This window comes from Poecilia mexicana, unplaced genomic scaffold (assembly GCF_051168715.1).
Source record: "Poecilia mexicana isolate PSO_F unplaced genomic scaffold, ASM5116871v1 scaffold_18, whole genome shotgun sequence".
NCBI lineage: Eukaryota > Metazoa > Chordata > Actinopteri > Cyprinodontiformes > Poeciliidae > Poecilia > Poecilia mexicana.
This window is the reverse complement of record NW_028263387.1, coordinates 23,427,672-23,444,659: the sequence shown is the minus strand read 5'-3', so window position 1 is coordinate 23,444,659 and position 16,988 is coordinate 23,427,672. Positions and strand designations below refer to the sequence as shown.

At 36.5% G+C, this 16,988-nt stretch overlaps 1 pseudogene across 1 annotated transcript; it reads right to left on the bottom strand.

Moving 5' to 3' along the window:
• Positions 1–1,941: 1,941 nt before the first annotated feature.
• LOC106913526 (uncharacterized) lies at positions 1,942–15,403 on the bottom strand (annotated as a pseudogene). The gene is made up of 6 exons (XR_015766212.1): positions 15,301–15,403; positions 14,826–15,188; positions 14,467–14,676; positions 9,861–10,151; positions 8,624–8,987; positions 1,942–2,078 (listed from the first exon to the last, which is right to left on the bottom strand). The product of XR_015766212.1 is annotated as an uncharacterized LOC106913526 (transcript).
• Between the last annotated feature and the right edge of the window lie 1,585 nt (positions 15,404–16,988).

Here is a 16,988-nt window from a genome sequence, read left to right as displayed (position 1 = left end):
GGGCAACACAGAGACAAACAACCTGTTTCTGGACTGTGGGAGGAAGCTGGAGTACCCAGGGAGAACCCACCCTGCACAGGGAGAACATGCAAACTCCATGCAGAAAGACCCCAGCTGGAAATCGAACCCAGAACCTTCTTGCTGTAAGGCAACAGCTCTACCCACTGCACCACTGTGCAGCCTGATTTATAGAACCTGAATACTTTAAAATGTTTTTTAAACTGGTTTCAATATGACAAGTTAAAATATAATGGCGTGTTGAGTATAAAGTACTATTGACTGCTAATCTGCAGTGATTCCATTTTGAATAACTGTCTATTCAAATGTGTTATATTCAATTCATTATTTAAAATCTTGCATTATATATATTTATAACATTTTGTGTTTGATCCAGCTGCTCCATCTTATTGATCAGAAATGCACTTTTATGACCTTGTTGCTAAGGTGATGCTCCTCATGTCGGCTCTACAAGAAGAAAAGATTGAAGAAAATCTTGACCAAAAAGGAGCCAATTAAATGACTGAAGCAGTAAACATGGCCGACCTTTGCTGACCCTTTAAGCATAAAGAACATTGTGTGAAAATGTTCCACAGATCAAAATGAAGCTCCAAGACGGTTTATGTTCAGAGCATCTCCTGGTCGACACACGACTGAAAATAAGATGTTTAGTTCAGCCTCAGTTTGAAGAACTGAACTTCAGATGTTACAGCTTATTATTATCTCTAATATTGAGACAATAATCATAGATGATGTTTCAAGCCCCTGAATCGACGACTCAGCTGCCATGATGTTCAGTTTCAGTTCAAAGCAGCAGAAAAGATGAAAATGCTGAATGAACTTGAGATGATTTTTGTTTCTAAATCAAAGAATCTGATCTTTAGGTCTTTAAACTGAGTTTTCAACATGATGACGACCTGCTGGCTTGATGCACAACTGGCTTCATAAAAATGAACAAAAACAAACAAATGATCATTTCTGGGTGTTAAAACATAAAAAAAATTCATTAAGGTCAAATTTTGACCTGATTGGTTTCATTATTCTATATAATCTGTTGGTGGTTCAATACATGAACTTTAATTCTCCAGATTCTTTCAATAAACTTTATTGATCACTGATGTGACAGACAGTCTGAGCATCAAACCAGCTGCTTTACTCTCATAATGAATAAAACATTTTCTCTTTCTGTAATTTACTCTCATGTTACATTTCATATACATTAGCAGAAAACTTTCTGGGTAAAAAATAAATAAATAAATAACCTTAAATGTGTCCAAATTCTTCATTATATTCATATTTTTCCAAACACAAACTACAGTTTTTAGATTATCATCTTTATGACATGTATTATACAGACTAATATTCTGTATAATGCATGTTGACTTGTAATTATAACATCTACATACTAATATTATATTCATAAAAGCTTTTGTGTTAATGCTAATGTAGAAAAGAAAAGGAAAACAGCAGAATTAATAATTTTATCATTTTAATACATAAATTAAAATTAAAATTGGGCTTAACATTGATGATGGACAAAGAATAAAACCAGAACAAATGAATCTGAACTGATCCAGTCAGTCCGTCACTCAGACCTTCAGCTCTATGAGCTCACAGTTCCTAACTCCACCACCAGGTGGCGCTCCAGTATAACCCTGATGGTAGAACTGGTCTGAGGTCAGATCCAGCGGCTGGATTGGTTCTGCTGAGTCCAAACAGCTGCAGCTCATGTTGATGTTAAAAGGTTCTGCAGTGAATCAGGTTCTGACAACATGAGGGAAGAAATCTGGATTTATTTCAGCAGAACCATCAGAACCAGAACCAGTGGAGCAGAACCAGAGCTTCACTGGTTCATCAGCTGCTGCAGCTGAAATCAGCTCAGATCAGGGTTCTGGTTTCAGGTTCTGGTTGAGCAACCAGCAGAACCAGCTGCAGCTGGAAGGGTCAGAACCAGAACATCTCTATGCAGATGGAAAGTAGCTGAGTAGCTGTCAGTCCCAGAGGGATGAAGATGATGGTCCTTCCTCTCTCTGGTTCTGGAGTCAAAGTTGGTCTCTGAGTTTGGATCTGATCAGCAGCTGCTGGAGAGAAACCAGAAATATTTATTAATATTTATTGGAAACTGAGATCCAGGAGGATTAATAGAAGATGGAGATGGAGATGATATATATATATATATATATATATATATATATATATATATATATATATATATATATATATATATATATATATATATATATATATATATATATAGTAGTGTGTAGTTTCTATGTACATTACATACAAACTACACAATAATTGTTTGTTCTTAAAGTGACAGAACACAATATTTTAACAGAAGTTTTACTCCAACTGTTTATTTTCTTTTTAATTAACTCTTGCTCATTTCAATCTTCTACCAAAAGATTTGGAAATTATTATATCTTATTTTAAGATATGAAGTTGCATACATTAAATGTTATTTTTTAAAACAACAATAGCAACTTTTATAATATTCCATTTTCAGAGTTTCTCTGAATAGATTCAGTTCAGATCTCAGAAAATAGATTTAGATTTAATGTTATTGTTGACAGCAGATCAACAATAACATGAAACCAAACTGCTCTGAAATCCTGACAGAGGAGAAACTGAAGGAAGGAAAGAGAAACAGACGGATGGATCTGTTCTCCTGTCATCTAAAGTCCAACAGTCTGACAGAACCAGGTTCTGGTCTGTTTCCTCCTCTGATCTCCACCAGAACCACATTCAGAACCAGAATCAGTGTGAAGAGGAAGAGAGAAGTGAAGAGGAGGCGATGAAGGTTCTGCTGTTTTCTGCTGCTCTGCAGACACAGATCATGAAACCATGAAAACATTTGGTGAAGAAACTCCTCAACTAGATCAGCTGAGATCCTCTGTGGTGCCTTCAGGAACATCCAGAGTCAGTTTTCCTCCAAGCGGTTAAATTACCTCGGGCCTTTTCTCTCTTAGGGTTTTTGGGGTTCTGTCCAATCAGATATTAAAACTGGTTTGTTAACTTAATTTCTTCCACCCTTTAAGTTCACCTGAAAGCTTCCAGAATGAATCCTGTTAAGGGTTTTAACTGCATTATTTTTATTCTGTACCAGTTACATTGTGTTCAGGTATTATCACCAGTTCAATCTGGAAAGACTCAGACCGAGAAAAAGGAACAATTAAAAGATTTAATGACAGGAATGAATAACAGTTCTTTGGCACATGGCCCCAGCAGCTGATTGGAGCTGAGATTTGATGTGAACTCAATGAACATCGTTGAGACGCTTTACCAGGCCGAGAAAGAGCCACATGCTGTTAGACAAAGGGCCCATAGTAAAGAGTTACATTTTTGATTCTGTTAGACACAGAGGTCCATTTCTCACGAGAAACAGAAACTTATCAGGCCACAGAGACATGGTGTGATTTCAGGGAGTGTCTTCAGTCCATATAATCAGCTGCCCTCCTCTTTCTCCTCAGACGCTGCACAGACTTTTTTAGAAACTCTTCTCGGATGTAATGGTAAAGCGTCTCCTTTCAGCGCTGAAAGTGAATAAAATAAGTAAAGTCTGAATGCTTTTCTTGGCTGATTTTATGCTCCGTGTGTCAATACAAATTATGATTCATCGATTGAGATTCTCGTTCTCAACAACATCCCGATAACTGATTAGGGATGCTCTCTCCCGGGGCCTGACTGGTGGTGGAGGTCATGAAAGGGTGCCATCCTAGAGAGCCAATGGATGTGGGTGGAGAAGGGGAGGTGGAGGGTTGAACGCAAGTAGGAAGCAGCTGATGGCTTGGGTGTGCTGATTGAACGCGCTGGGTGAGGTCCAGCGCTGAGGTCGGAGAATGAGCTTGACGTCGATGGGCGGACGGAGGGGGCGGTCTTCCAGCCTAAACTTCCGCTATCAGCTACATTTCAAAAGTCATTAACATACAGTAAAACAGTCGAGCCATGATTAGCTGTGTCTACTAACTTCTACTGTTCAAGTCAAATGTGTTTTTGTGAAAAATAAACACACGGTAACAAGTTGTGTTAACTTTTCATTAATTTTCTCATATCTTCAAGAGTTTAATAAACAAAAACAAATTAAGTTAGCTCTTAAAAGAACTGAAACATCAAAATGAGGATGCTGTTATTTCACTGAACCTGTTGGATGAGTCACAGCTAAGAACCAAAACAAAACCTCACTTCTGTATTGCTGATGATGTGACGATCCCCTCCTGTCCAGTAGGTGTCTCTAGTCCTCTACATGTTTGTTCTTGTTTTTTTTTCAGGAAGCAGGTAGATGGACTGGTAATTGCACACACCGGTAGATGATAAAAGTGGACGACTAGCCAGTCACGGTCTGCTTGATTGCCCTCCGGACCCGTCCGGAACGAGCAGCATTGGTCCACACTTCTCTCTGACTGGCTGGCCTGATCTCACAGAGCGTATTTTTGTTATCAAATAAATAATTGTTTCTATAGATCCGCTCGTCTGTCTCCCTTTTTGTCCTCGCCTTCGAGATGGGCGTGACAATGATGAAATCATAGTTTAAGCGCTGTCAAGATATCTACTGTTAAAATCATTATGATTTTAATTTTGTCTTCATTTGTCAAGTACACAGAACTCCCATCCCATGAGTGGATTGGGCACCTTGAAACTTCTTTTAAAGTTAAAAATGAAAAGAAAACATTAATTTCCCTTCGTTCCGGTAAGTGCTGCTTTGAATAGAAACAAAGCAGATTGAAAACTGTCACAAGATGTGTCAATCTACCAAAGGGATTTTTTACACCAGCCTGCTCTTTTTATTTTACTTTTGAACACTTGTTTTATAAAGCGTGTAGAAATCATTTATCTTATTTTCTGTGTTTCTCGTCACTATTTCATTTTGTGTACCAAGTTTGTTGGAAAGGTGGAAGGGATTACTTAAGGTCAAGTGTGATTCTGCTCAGGTGTTGTTAATGAGAAGAGACAAACTGTCATTTGTTTATTTGTATTTTTGTGTTTTTATCTTGTAAAGCACTTTGGACTACCTTGCTACTGAAATGTGCTGTATAAATAAATTTGACTCGACTTTTATGTTGAATTTATTTGGTTCTAAATGCAAATGGAAAGAAAATGAACATTGTGAAGAAAATACATAACTTTATGATTACAGGTTAAAATGAAGACCTGCATAGCGACTTTTGATTGAGCAAAACTAAAACCTACCAGGAACAACAGAAACTAGTAGCATAGAATTTGGCATTTTAGTCACTACAAAGTGAACAACTAATGATTTTTTTCAAAGAAACTCAAGTTTTAATTTTGAGGCTTCATCACTTTTACTCTGTATCACTTACATTAAGTTCAGAGATGATCAACAGTTCAAAGGTCATCTAAATGCTGGATCAACAGACAGTAAAACAGTGGAGCCCTGATTATTTGTGTCTACTAATGTTATGCTCTTCAAGTCAAAGAAAAGTAAAGAAGAATTTGTTAGCTCTTTAAAAAAACTGAAAGAATAAAAAGCTTATTTCTCAGGGTGCTTTGTCAACACATTTAAAAGGTTTGCTAATGCTTTCTGTATGTTTTATTTAGAAATGTTTATATATCTTATTAATTCATTGTTCAGTGATCATTAATGCACCAGACGCAGACCTGCAGCCCAGAGGCGGATCTAGATGGGGGCCAACAGGGGACCAAAGAAGTTATACTAAATAAATGTCTTATGCTAATACTCAGTGGTGGATTTTTTTAACCTTCACAATTTTACTTTAACAATGAATTAAAAATTATAGTGCTGCACTTTTAGCTGCTATAATCATACTTTCCATCTGCCAGGGATCTGCAACATGGATCTCTGGAGACACAAGTGGCTCTTTGGTTCACTTATTATATCAAATGATGAAATATTGCTCTGTTTTTTTTCTTTCAAAAAACACTGACCCTCATGGTAAATCTGGTCTAGAACCAGCCTCCACACCTAACACCTTATTTCTATAAATATTTTGGTAATACTCTGTAAAATACCAGAATGTTCACATAACTTTTATACTTTTAGTTTTCTGAGGACACATTTTGAATATTAAATCAGGTGTTATTATCAGTTACTCAGTGGTTTACCAAATAAATCCAGATTTCTTCCCTCATGTTGTCAGAACCTGATTCACTGCAGAACCTTTTAACATCAACATGAGCTGCAGCTGTTTGGACTCAGCAGAACCAATCCAGCTGCTGGATCTGACCTCAGACCAGTTCTACCATCAGGGTTATACTGGAGCGCCACCTGGTGGTGGAGTTAGGAACTGAGAGCTCATAGAGCTGAAGGTCTGAGTGACGGACTGACTGGATCAGTTCAGATTCATTTGTTCTGTTTTATTCTTTGTCCATCATTAAGATTCACTGTTAAGTTTATTTAATTTACAATTAATCGGTTTGTTTTGTTGTTTATATAACATGTTTGAAAAAACAGAAAGTAAAACCCAAATTAAGGCTAAATGAGTTTATAGAAAGTGATGAAGAGGAGCTGCTGCTTCAAAACCACCAGAAATGTTAAATATCTGATGATCGATCAGCTGATCAGTTTTTTTTGTAGAATTTTTGCTGCTTTATAAAACTTCTGTTATTTAAATGATTAATTTTGCTGTTTTGATCATTTTTAAGCATCATCACAGAAGCTTAATAATAATAATATCAGTTTTTATAATCCAACAGACTATCAGCTCATATCATGACCACCTGTGTGTCGAGATTAAAACACTAATTACTCATTTATTAATATTTCTGTCATTTTCTCCTGTGATAAAAAATATCAGCAAATATTTGTACATCTTTACTTCTTAACCTCTTTTAACATTTTTTCACATTATGAATATTTTCCAGCTGCTCTGAGATTTCTACAAACTATGTAGAAATTTACCTTTAAAACTCCACAAGTTCACACAGACAGATGTTGGCAATCAGTTTATTGATTTACTGACATTAAAGTTACAGAAAAACATGAAGGAAATATTTTCAACTTGGAAATGTTTCTTTGAATTTATCATAAAGGTCAGAAATCTAAACTGTAGTTTGTTTGTTTGGAAAAATATGAATATAATGAAGATTCAAAACTTTTTCTTTTTTCACCCAAACAGTTTTTTGCTGATTTATATGAATTGTAACATGAGAATAAATTACAGAAAGAGAAAATGTTTCATCCAACATGAGATCAAAGTTCCTCAAACTGCAACTTGGTTACATAAATTTTTAAAACATTTAAACATTTAGTAAATCCAGATCTACCAAGTATTTCATCTCCATCCTTAAAGTTTTCCTTCCAGTTTTTCTCCTCCATCTCTGACTTTATCCGCCTGTAAAAGCAGAGCGATGTTTCTGTGTTTAGCTTTATCAGCTGGTTTCCATGCCGACCTCTGGGTCTGAAGGACTGTGAGGTTCAGCCTCTGCTGGTCTGAGAGCGTCTGCAGCATCAGGACCAGCAGAGAAACTCCTGATCTGAAGGCTTCAGGATGCTGAGCTGATCAGAGATCAGCAGCTGAGCTTCAGGATGTTTCAGGAGGCTGAGAGCAGCAGCTGCTGCTTCCTGACCACAGGATCCAGAAACCAATGAGGAGACGATGGAGTCATGATGAGACATTAAAGAGGAAACAAGCAAACAGAGAGAGATTCATTCAGGGAGAACAAGATGGAGACACAGCTGGTGGAAAAACAAGCAGGTTTTAATAAAAGTTCAGTTTCTGTTCATTGATAAAAATTACAGAAAAATCATGTTATCAGAAATTAAACTCGAGAAGATTTGAGTTGAAACACTGAGAAAACTTTGGACATGTTGAAGAATTAATGGTTCTGAAATAAAACCTCAACATTTACATTCATAAATTTTATACAAAAACAAACATTGAGGATGAAAATATATGTAAAAAAACACCTTTAATGTTTCATGTTCATCTTTAAAATGTATTATAAGTATAAAAATCATCACTTGAAAGCAATGAAATATTGACCTTTATAACAGTCAAAGTCTTCATTGTGTTTTTTCTTCATAACATATTTATAAAAATATTTATTAAAATATACCTGTGAAAATAATAAATCACTTTATCAGTAACAATCAGCTGATCCATCAATAACTGATCAATACGTCCAAGTCAGAAAACATTTAGAAATTATTTAAAGCAGGAAACTGAAACAATAACAATAAACTGATCATCATTATTAGAATATATTAATTCATTACAATCTAACATTTTATTCATCAGTTTAATTAAATCTAACCTGGTGTTGCTGTGGCGACAAAATCATTAATCAACTAAACTCAAGTGAACAAAACTTTTACTTGCATTATATTTTCAAACTACATTTGTTGAATGATTATCTTTGTTTCCCTTTCTTCTCTTCCTGAAACGCAAAATCAACTTTTAATTAGAGCTGCTATTGATCCCAGAATGATGAAGATGATGCTCCTTCATCGTCTCTGGTTCTGGAGTCAAAGTTGGTCTCTGAGTTTGGATCTGATCAGCAGCTGCTGGAGAGAAACCAGAAATATTTATTAATATTTGATGAAAACTGAGATCCAGGAGGATTCATGATGAAGATGAAGGTTCATTAAACAGATCTTAAGAATTTAACTATTAAACAAAAATGTTTTATTATCATTTCTCCTCACCAGTAACGTTGAGTCGACATGTTGCAGAGCCGAATCCATCTTCAGTTTTCATGTCACACCAATACAGACCAGAGTCTTCAGTCCTCAGTCTGGACACATGGAGTCTGATTCGTCCTTCTCTGAGGACGTCTTTGTCACTCTGGACTCGTCCTGAAAACTGATCATGCTGAGACTCTGGAAACTCAACTCCATCACGATGAACATATATTATCCCGTCTCTTCACTGAGGTTCTAAATTCACAGTAGATGAACAGTTCCCTGTAGGACCCCTGAGTCCTGGTGGTGAAGGTCCACTCCAGAGTGATGCTGTGGTTCTCCTCTGCCTCATAGCTGCTCTGGGTCACATTCACTACAAATGTTGCTGCTGAGGAGACAGAGAGGGAAAGAGAGGAGCAGACACACTGAGAACTGGAACATGGGAGTCTTTCATGTTCTGGTGGTGAGGCGAAGAAAAACATTGTTCAAAAAAGATCTCTACTGCCACCCTGTGGTCATGAACCGGTATTGCAGAAGTAAAATGGGGATTATTTTCTTTCTCTGCATTTGCTGAATGTTTGTTTTTAAAGCAACTTTTCAATAAAATCACTTTGCTATAATTAGAGAGGAAAAACATCAGAAACCTGGTTATTAGTGAAAGATGTTGCATTTCTATTATAGAGGAAACTATTCATGACTTTTCCATATTTATTATCCTTCTAATAAAATTGGACATCTCTGTGATCAATGAGTTTAAATTCTGGTACTCAGGTTTTTACCATTGTTACAGGTATTAGTGTATTAGCAACGACAATCATGATCAAAATGTTAAATGTTTTGTTCAGAATGAGGAACAACTGGACCGGTGGTGAGAACTTATGGCTGTTTAGAAAAATATGATTACTGCCCCCTTGTGGTGATAAAACAATACAGCACAATACAGTGTAAAGAAAATATATCAACAATTGTTGCTGAGAAAACATTTAATGTGTCTATAAAAGTTAATTTCAACTCAGTGAATTATCATTGACTTGAGTGGGTTGAATGAATTATTTCAGAACTTGATGTTTGAGTTTATGTAGGTCAAACTGTTGGTGGGAAGTGAATTATAACATGAGCTGAAGAGTCACGGGTTTTAACCGCCATGATTTGTCTTGTCATGACCCTTTGTCATTGTTTCTCTGTCCTGTAGTTCATAAAAACATCTCAGCTGTTCCTGGACAGATCGTCTCTCTGCCATGCCGACTCCCCAACAACAAACCTGCTGTGTTTGTGAAGTGGACCCGACCGGACCTGGAACCAGAATATGTCCTCCTGTACAGAGACCAGCAGCCGGACCCAGAGAACCAGCATCCATCTTTTAGGAAGCGGGTGGAGCTGCAGGACAGACGGATGGAGGACGGAGACGTGTCTTTGCTTCTGAGCAACGTGACGACCAACGACACGGGAACATACGAGTGTCGGGTTTTCCAGAGAGTAGCAACCGGCAGGAAGAGACGCACTTTGACCTCTGACCCCATCGGGACCGTCTTCCTGGATGTGGCGCCTCCTACTGGTGAGTTTTCATGGTTTCTATGTTCCAGTGAAAGAAGGAAGCTGCATAAAGTGGTTTAATGTCCAATTAGTGAATCTTCTTAAAGGTAAAATGTCTCCAGAGTCTTTGTGGCTAATCTAGGGGGAATATCCCTTTAAGGCCAGATGTGGTTCTGGTTCTGCAGTGAACCTGTCAGCCCAGATGTTTGTGTTTCTAAAGCTGCTGCAGAAGCAGCTGGTCTGAGAGCAGCAGATGAAGAGAAATGGATTCTGACCTTCAGCTCTGATTCTGTTTGACAGAAAACAAGGAGGGAAGAAAAGAAGATGGAAGCAGAAACAAACATGTTGGACTGATTGTTGGAGCCGTTCTGATGGTTCCACTGGTTACTGGGTTGGTTCTTCGTCTTTATTTAATGAAGCAGATGAATGAGGAAGCAGATCCAGATCAGATCAGAACCAAACTCTCAGCTTAGAACTTTCTAGAACCTCCAGTGGATCCAACATGGATCTGCAGCCGTTATGAAACGTTGAAGCTTCAGATTATTGATTATTGTTACTGATCACAGAAACATTTCATCTGTTTTCCTTCAGTCATTTTATGCTTTTATTTTGTTGCTGCAGCTTTTCTACCTGTTTTATTTATTTCATCTTTTATACACAGACCAGCTCTGATCTGATTTGTAATTTATATCCTAATTAATGAGATTAATTTAAACCTAAAGTTTCTCTCCACCACCAAGAATTGATTCTGTATTTTTATCTCTAAAATGAGCAAAATGACAAATAAAAATCAATTGTTGCTCTTTATGTTTTCAGTGTTTTGAGATTTTTTTCTAACTTTGATTTTTATCTAAAGTTACATCAATAAACAGGAAGTAGAAAAATATGAATCTGTTACATTATGATCAGTTAATGCAGAAATTATTTACAAATTATGTTCTGAGTGTTGAGTCAACTGAATGACATCATCAACCTGTCAGTAAATAATTAACTCAACCTGAAGTGAAGAACTGAGTGAAGCATCAGGATGAAGCTGCTGATCATCTGATCAGATCAATATTTAATAATCAGGAATAAACACATTTAATTAAAGGAAACTTTTCACATCAGAACTGAATAAAGACAGAAAGGAGAAAAACTAACTTTGGCTGCTGAGCAGCTTTTAGTCAGAGCTTAGAGCGCCACCATGTGGACAAAGAGAAACATTTCAGCTGTGAAGCAGTGGCTCTGCTTTTACCTCCAGATTTAAGCCACTAAGTGATTTAAATCTCATTTCTTTGATCAAACAAACGTTTAGAACATCTAAACTCTGAAAAAAGATGAATTAAATGACAGTTTTGATCAAATCTGCTGAGAAAATGCAGAAACTTAAAACTAAAAGTTAAAATATGGAGTCCAGACATCTTTCTATAAAATCTGATTTATTTACAACATTTTAACACCATAAACACAAAAAATAAAGCAGATAAAATGATTACAGTAACAAAACTTTTGAGTTTTTAGACAGGAAGAAGGTAAACTACATCCACCCTCAGGCCAGACCAGAGACATTGGTTGCCATTGACAACAGGACACAGCGGTGGAGGAGTGATGCTCTGGGCCTGGTTTGCTGTGTTCACATCAACCAGGAACTGATCTGGTTACCAAAGTGATGAAGAATGAAATGTGATGTCATCTCAGCTCAAACATTTAAACATTTAGTAAATCCAGATCTACCAAGTATTTTGTCTCCTTCCTTAAAGTTTTCCTCCTCAGTTTTTCTCCTCCCTCTCAGACTTCATCAGCCTGTAAAAGCAGAGCGATGTTTCTGTGTTTAGCTTTATCCGCTGGTTTAAAAAAATGTTTATCTAAATGTACCTGTGAAAATAATAAATCATTTTATCAGTAACAATCAGCTGATTCAGCATTTAGACACAATAACTGATCGATACGTCTGACTGTTTTTAGAGATGATTTAAAACGGGAAACTGAAACAATAACAATAAACAGATTAATATCATTATTATTATATATTAATTCATTACAATCTAACATTTTCCTCATCAGAACATTAAATCTAACCTGATGTTTCTGTGGCGGCAAAATTATCATCAACCAAACTCGTTTGAACAAAACTTTTATCTGCATTATATTTTCCAGCTGCACGTGTAGAAGGATTATTTTTTGTTTTTCTTTCTTTTCAGAGTGTGTAGCAAGGACACACCGTGTGTGTGAGTGTGTGTGTGAGTTTACAAGGCAGATCGGAAAACCGCGTCTAATGCTGACAGGAGACGCAAAACATTGAGCTACCAGAACGATTCAGAAAGGAAAACAACCTGCAGAAGGTTAAAAGTTATAATTGCACATATGGGAAACAAATCATGAACTAATTGTTGTGTTTTACACTTATTCACAAGAAACGTGTATTTAAGTAAAATGTTTTATCCAACTAACTCTAAATTATATAAACGGATCACATGAAATATAATAAACTTATTCGGTTGGTTTGTCTTTTATCGGCCTCAACACTTCGTTGCTTTAATAACCGACGTGTTGCTGCTGATCTCTAAAGCTACAGACCAGATCTAAACTAACAGACTGACAAATTATTTCTGTCTGTCCGCTTCCAGTTGGGCTCAGTCCAGGGATCAAACCGAAGGTTATTAGCAGTTTTCACGACAGACAGCTGTGCATCTGATTGGCTGTCATTCCACATGGCTCCTGCAGCACTGTGCTCCTCCTACAGAGGCTCTTTTTTACAGCCTGGTAGGAGGAGCACTACAGAGGCTCTGATGCCTCCAGTGAAACCAGTATAAAGTGAACCTGGTCCTACTGCAGCACATCAACACATTTTCAGAAAACTGCCAGGCAGTAGGACGGATCGACTGACTTCATGGCTGTTCTCTGGTTTTTCGTCCTTCTTTCTTTCCTTTCTGGATGTTCTTCACTGTCAGGTACAGTTGAGTCTTTACTGTCTTTGTAGGACACAACTAGCAGAGTTAATAGTTTCTTATTTTGGTTCCAATTGATCAAATCAAGATTTTTATCACAGGGATTTTGAACTGTTTTTCACTCCATGCTAGTAACAAATCATTATAAATGATTTGAACAGTTCACTCATTTTAATTTCTTCAGTATTTTCACTTGTTGACAAAGTTGAAATCTGCATCCAGACGAGGCTTTGACTCATTGAATGGATTATCAGGACTTCCTTTGATCAGATCTTAGTCTCTAAAACATTTATGAAAATAAATAAAACGTAGTTTCTTGTATTAATAGGAACAAAAATTTGATTTTAAGGTTATGAATTAAACATTTACACACAAAGGAAAGATTTAACAGAATTTGTCTATTTAAAAAAATAATCTTTCTTTATTGAGATTCCAGTTTTATGTGTTTATCAAAAGTAGTTTAAGCTGTAAGTAGAATTAAAATCAAACTATCAGATTCCTAACAGAAGAGAGACAACAGATTGTTTATGATTGTTGGGCTGAGGAAGTGATGTGAATAAAAAAGTTGTTGAAACAATAAAACTGTAAAACATTTGAAGCTTTAACTTGAATTGAGGTTATTTAGAAAACTGTTTTATTTTAACTCAGAAATTACAATTCAGCAAGTTGACAGGTTGTCTAAACTTTGTTGTTTAGTACTAATGACTCATTCATGTTGAAATGTAGATGTTGTAACTTTAAATTCTAATTTAAACATTTGTGTCACATTATGTAATTAAACTGTTTTCACCTATTTGAACAACTATTTTGCCTCACATTTTAATTTAGCATAATTTACTGTATTAACCTAAATAAATTTCCAAAGAAAAAAAACAACAAAACTAAACTTTGAAATTCTGAAATGTTTTTCTTTACTGATTTATTTATGGGAGCATTATAAGGTTCAGGCTAGAAGTTTCTTGTTTACAAAGAAAAAGACTATCAGAATGTAATTAAAAACACCTTTAAGTCGCCGTAACCATGAAGAATCATTTTCTGAACCTCGGCTGAGTCTAGTAGCAACGTGACCACAACCGTCTGTGGGTTTTTGTTGAGCAGTGAATTTTGTTGTGGTTTTCCTCCGTTTTGAAATGAAAAAGAGGAAGTGTTACATTAAAATGACATAAAACTGATTTCCTTTTTCTTGCTCTCAGCTCCAACTTTAAGTTGCAATGACAGTTCAGGAACCACAAAGATTATAAAAAAGAGGATTAAGTTTTCAGGAGTCTGAAAAATAACTAAATATTTGTTACAATATATTAATTCATTACAATCTAACATTTTCCTCATCAGATCATTAAATCTAACCTGATATTTCTGTCGCGGCAAAATTATCATCAACCAAACTCGTTTGAACAAAACTTCAATCTGCACTATATTTTCCAGCTGCATGTGTAGAATGATTATTTTTGTTTTTCTTTCTTTTCATTCTCAAAATAAAAGATATAATCAAGATTATTAGAACCATCACAGCTGCTGCTGCTATGACTGTCACAGTGATGAAGATGATGCTCCTTCCTCTCTCTGGTTCTGGAGTCAAAGTTGGTCTGTGAGTTTGGATCTGATCAGCAGCTGCTGGAGAAAAACCAGAAATATTTATTAATATTTGATGAAAACTGAGATCCAGGAGGATTCATGATAAAGATGAAGATGAAGATGCTGGTTCATTAATATAGGAATCAGGATTTATCAAAGGAAAATGTTTTTATATTATTTCTTCTCACCAGTAACGTTGAGTCGACATCTTCCAGAGTTGAATCCATCTTCAGTTTTCACGTCACACAGATACAGACCAGAGTCTTCAGTCCTCAGTCTGGACACATGGAGTCTGATTCGTCCTTCTCTGAGGACGTCTTTGTCACTGTGGACTCGTCCTGAAAACTGATCATGCTGAGACTCTGGAAACTCAACACCATCATGGAGATGATAGAGAACCAATCCTCTAGGTGGAGCTAGAAATTCACAAAGGATAAACATGGAGGACAGAGAGGAGTCTGGTCTGGTGGTGAAGGTCCACTCCAGAGTGATGCTGTGGTTCTCCTCTGCCTCATAGCTGCTCTGGGTCACATTCACTACAAATGTTGCTGCTGAGGAGACAGAGAGGGAAAGAGAGGAGCAGACACACTGAGAACTGGAACATGGGAGTCTTTCAGCTCCATCTAGAGAGCTTTCTGTCACAAAGACAAGATGGAGACTGACCACAGAGACATGAGCTGAGGATGAGGAGCAGCAGGGAGATCATCTTCATCCTGAGAGAGGAAGAGGAGGAGGAGAGGCAGCAGGACATCAGTCATAATATGAGGAACAACTGGACTCCTGTTATAAATACGTCCTTATTTAAGTAAAACCTTATTTTACAACAAAAGGTTGTAAAATAAGTGAAATTATTTTTGTTATATTTCATGAGGAGAAAAACATCAGTGAGTGAAATCTGGAAACAGTTTGAGTTTTTTCTGAGATTCATTTAAATTTCTCACATATTTTTCACACTTTTCAAATAAAATGCAACATCAATTTGTCCAAAAGGTTTAATAAATTATTTACAAATAAACAATAATACATCTTTTAAATAATATTAATGCAGATGAACCACAAAGTAAATAAAGGAAAGTAGAAATCATCTTCCTGATCCTGCATAAATCTCCTCAGTCGACCAGCTGGAGTCTTTAGGAGGCAGAAATGTTTCTTCTACTTTTACACGTCGCATCATTTCACATGATTCTTTTAGTTCAGAACCTAAAGTTTTAATCTCATTCTCACTGGTTAATGGCTGCTTTTCATTTTAAGGAGAGTTTAAACCAGTTTCCAGTATTTCTGGTTTCTCCATAATCTGGTCAAATCTGTCCATAACTTCTGTTAATCTCTGACTTTTAAAACTGGCTCTAATGTCTGATTTATTCAGGTACCAGTTCCTGCCTGGTCTCTCAGTTGTGACTTAAATTAACAAAATGTGATGATGAGACTTTGAGAACTTTTGTCTGATAAAAAATATTTATTCAAGTCACACAAGCTCCTTTCAACAACAGACTATAAGAAAAATGTAGAACTTTAACTCATCCGTTATAAAAGCTGATATTAAGAAAAAGGCTTCAAATTACAGAAAACATCCCATAATAGAAACAGAATGGACGAAATGGTTGATGAGGAAAATGGTCACAATGTAACGCATGAAAGTGTCACATTGATAATATTAGAATATTAATATTTTATGCTAAGCTGTTATTCTAAATTCAATAAATGTATTTCTGGTAGATTTAGGTTTTTACCATTGTAGCAAGGATGACGTAATCGTCCAAAATTATAACTTTTAACATCTCAAAAACCGAAAGTCACTAATGATGGTTTTAGCGGCACAAACGGAGCAACAACCAGTCAGTTGGATTTGTTGGGTGTCAGTTTCACCCGAGTCAGTTGTTTACTTCACTTTCTGAGCCACAAACGGTGAAATCGGACAACAAACCAGAACAAACCGACTGACCTGATCTGCTGTATTTGTGGATAAACGCCTGGAAAGCCATGAGTTCGTTGGTTAAGAAGCAGCACAGGATAAAAGACCGTTATAAATACTGGGAGGTAACGGGATGTTCTGCGTCTGAGGCCTAGAAGAGCAAGCCTGGTCAACTCCCTCCCCAAATTCCCAAGATATTGTTGGGCGGCTCCTCTTCCTCTCCATTGGCTCCTCTTCCTCTCCATTGGCTCCTCTTCCTCTCCATTGGCTCCGGTTTTATGGGCGGGCATTTCCTGTTACCAGAGATAGCAGTACAAGCCCTGAAAGCTGTTTTCAGGGATTTTCACACTTTTCAAATAAAATGCAACATTTTTGTTCACAGCTGCTCTATTTGGAGGTTTATGTCACAAAGAATATAAATCCAAAACATTCACATTTT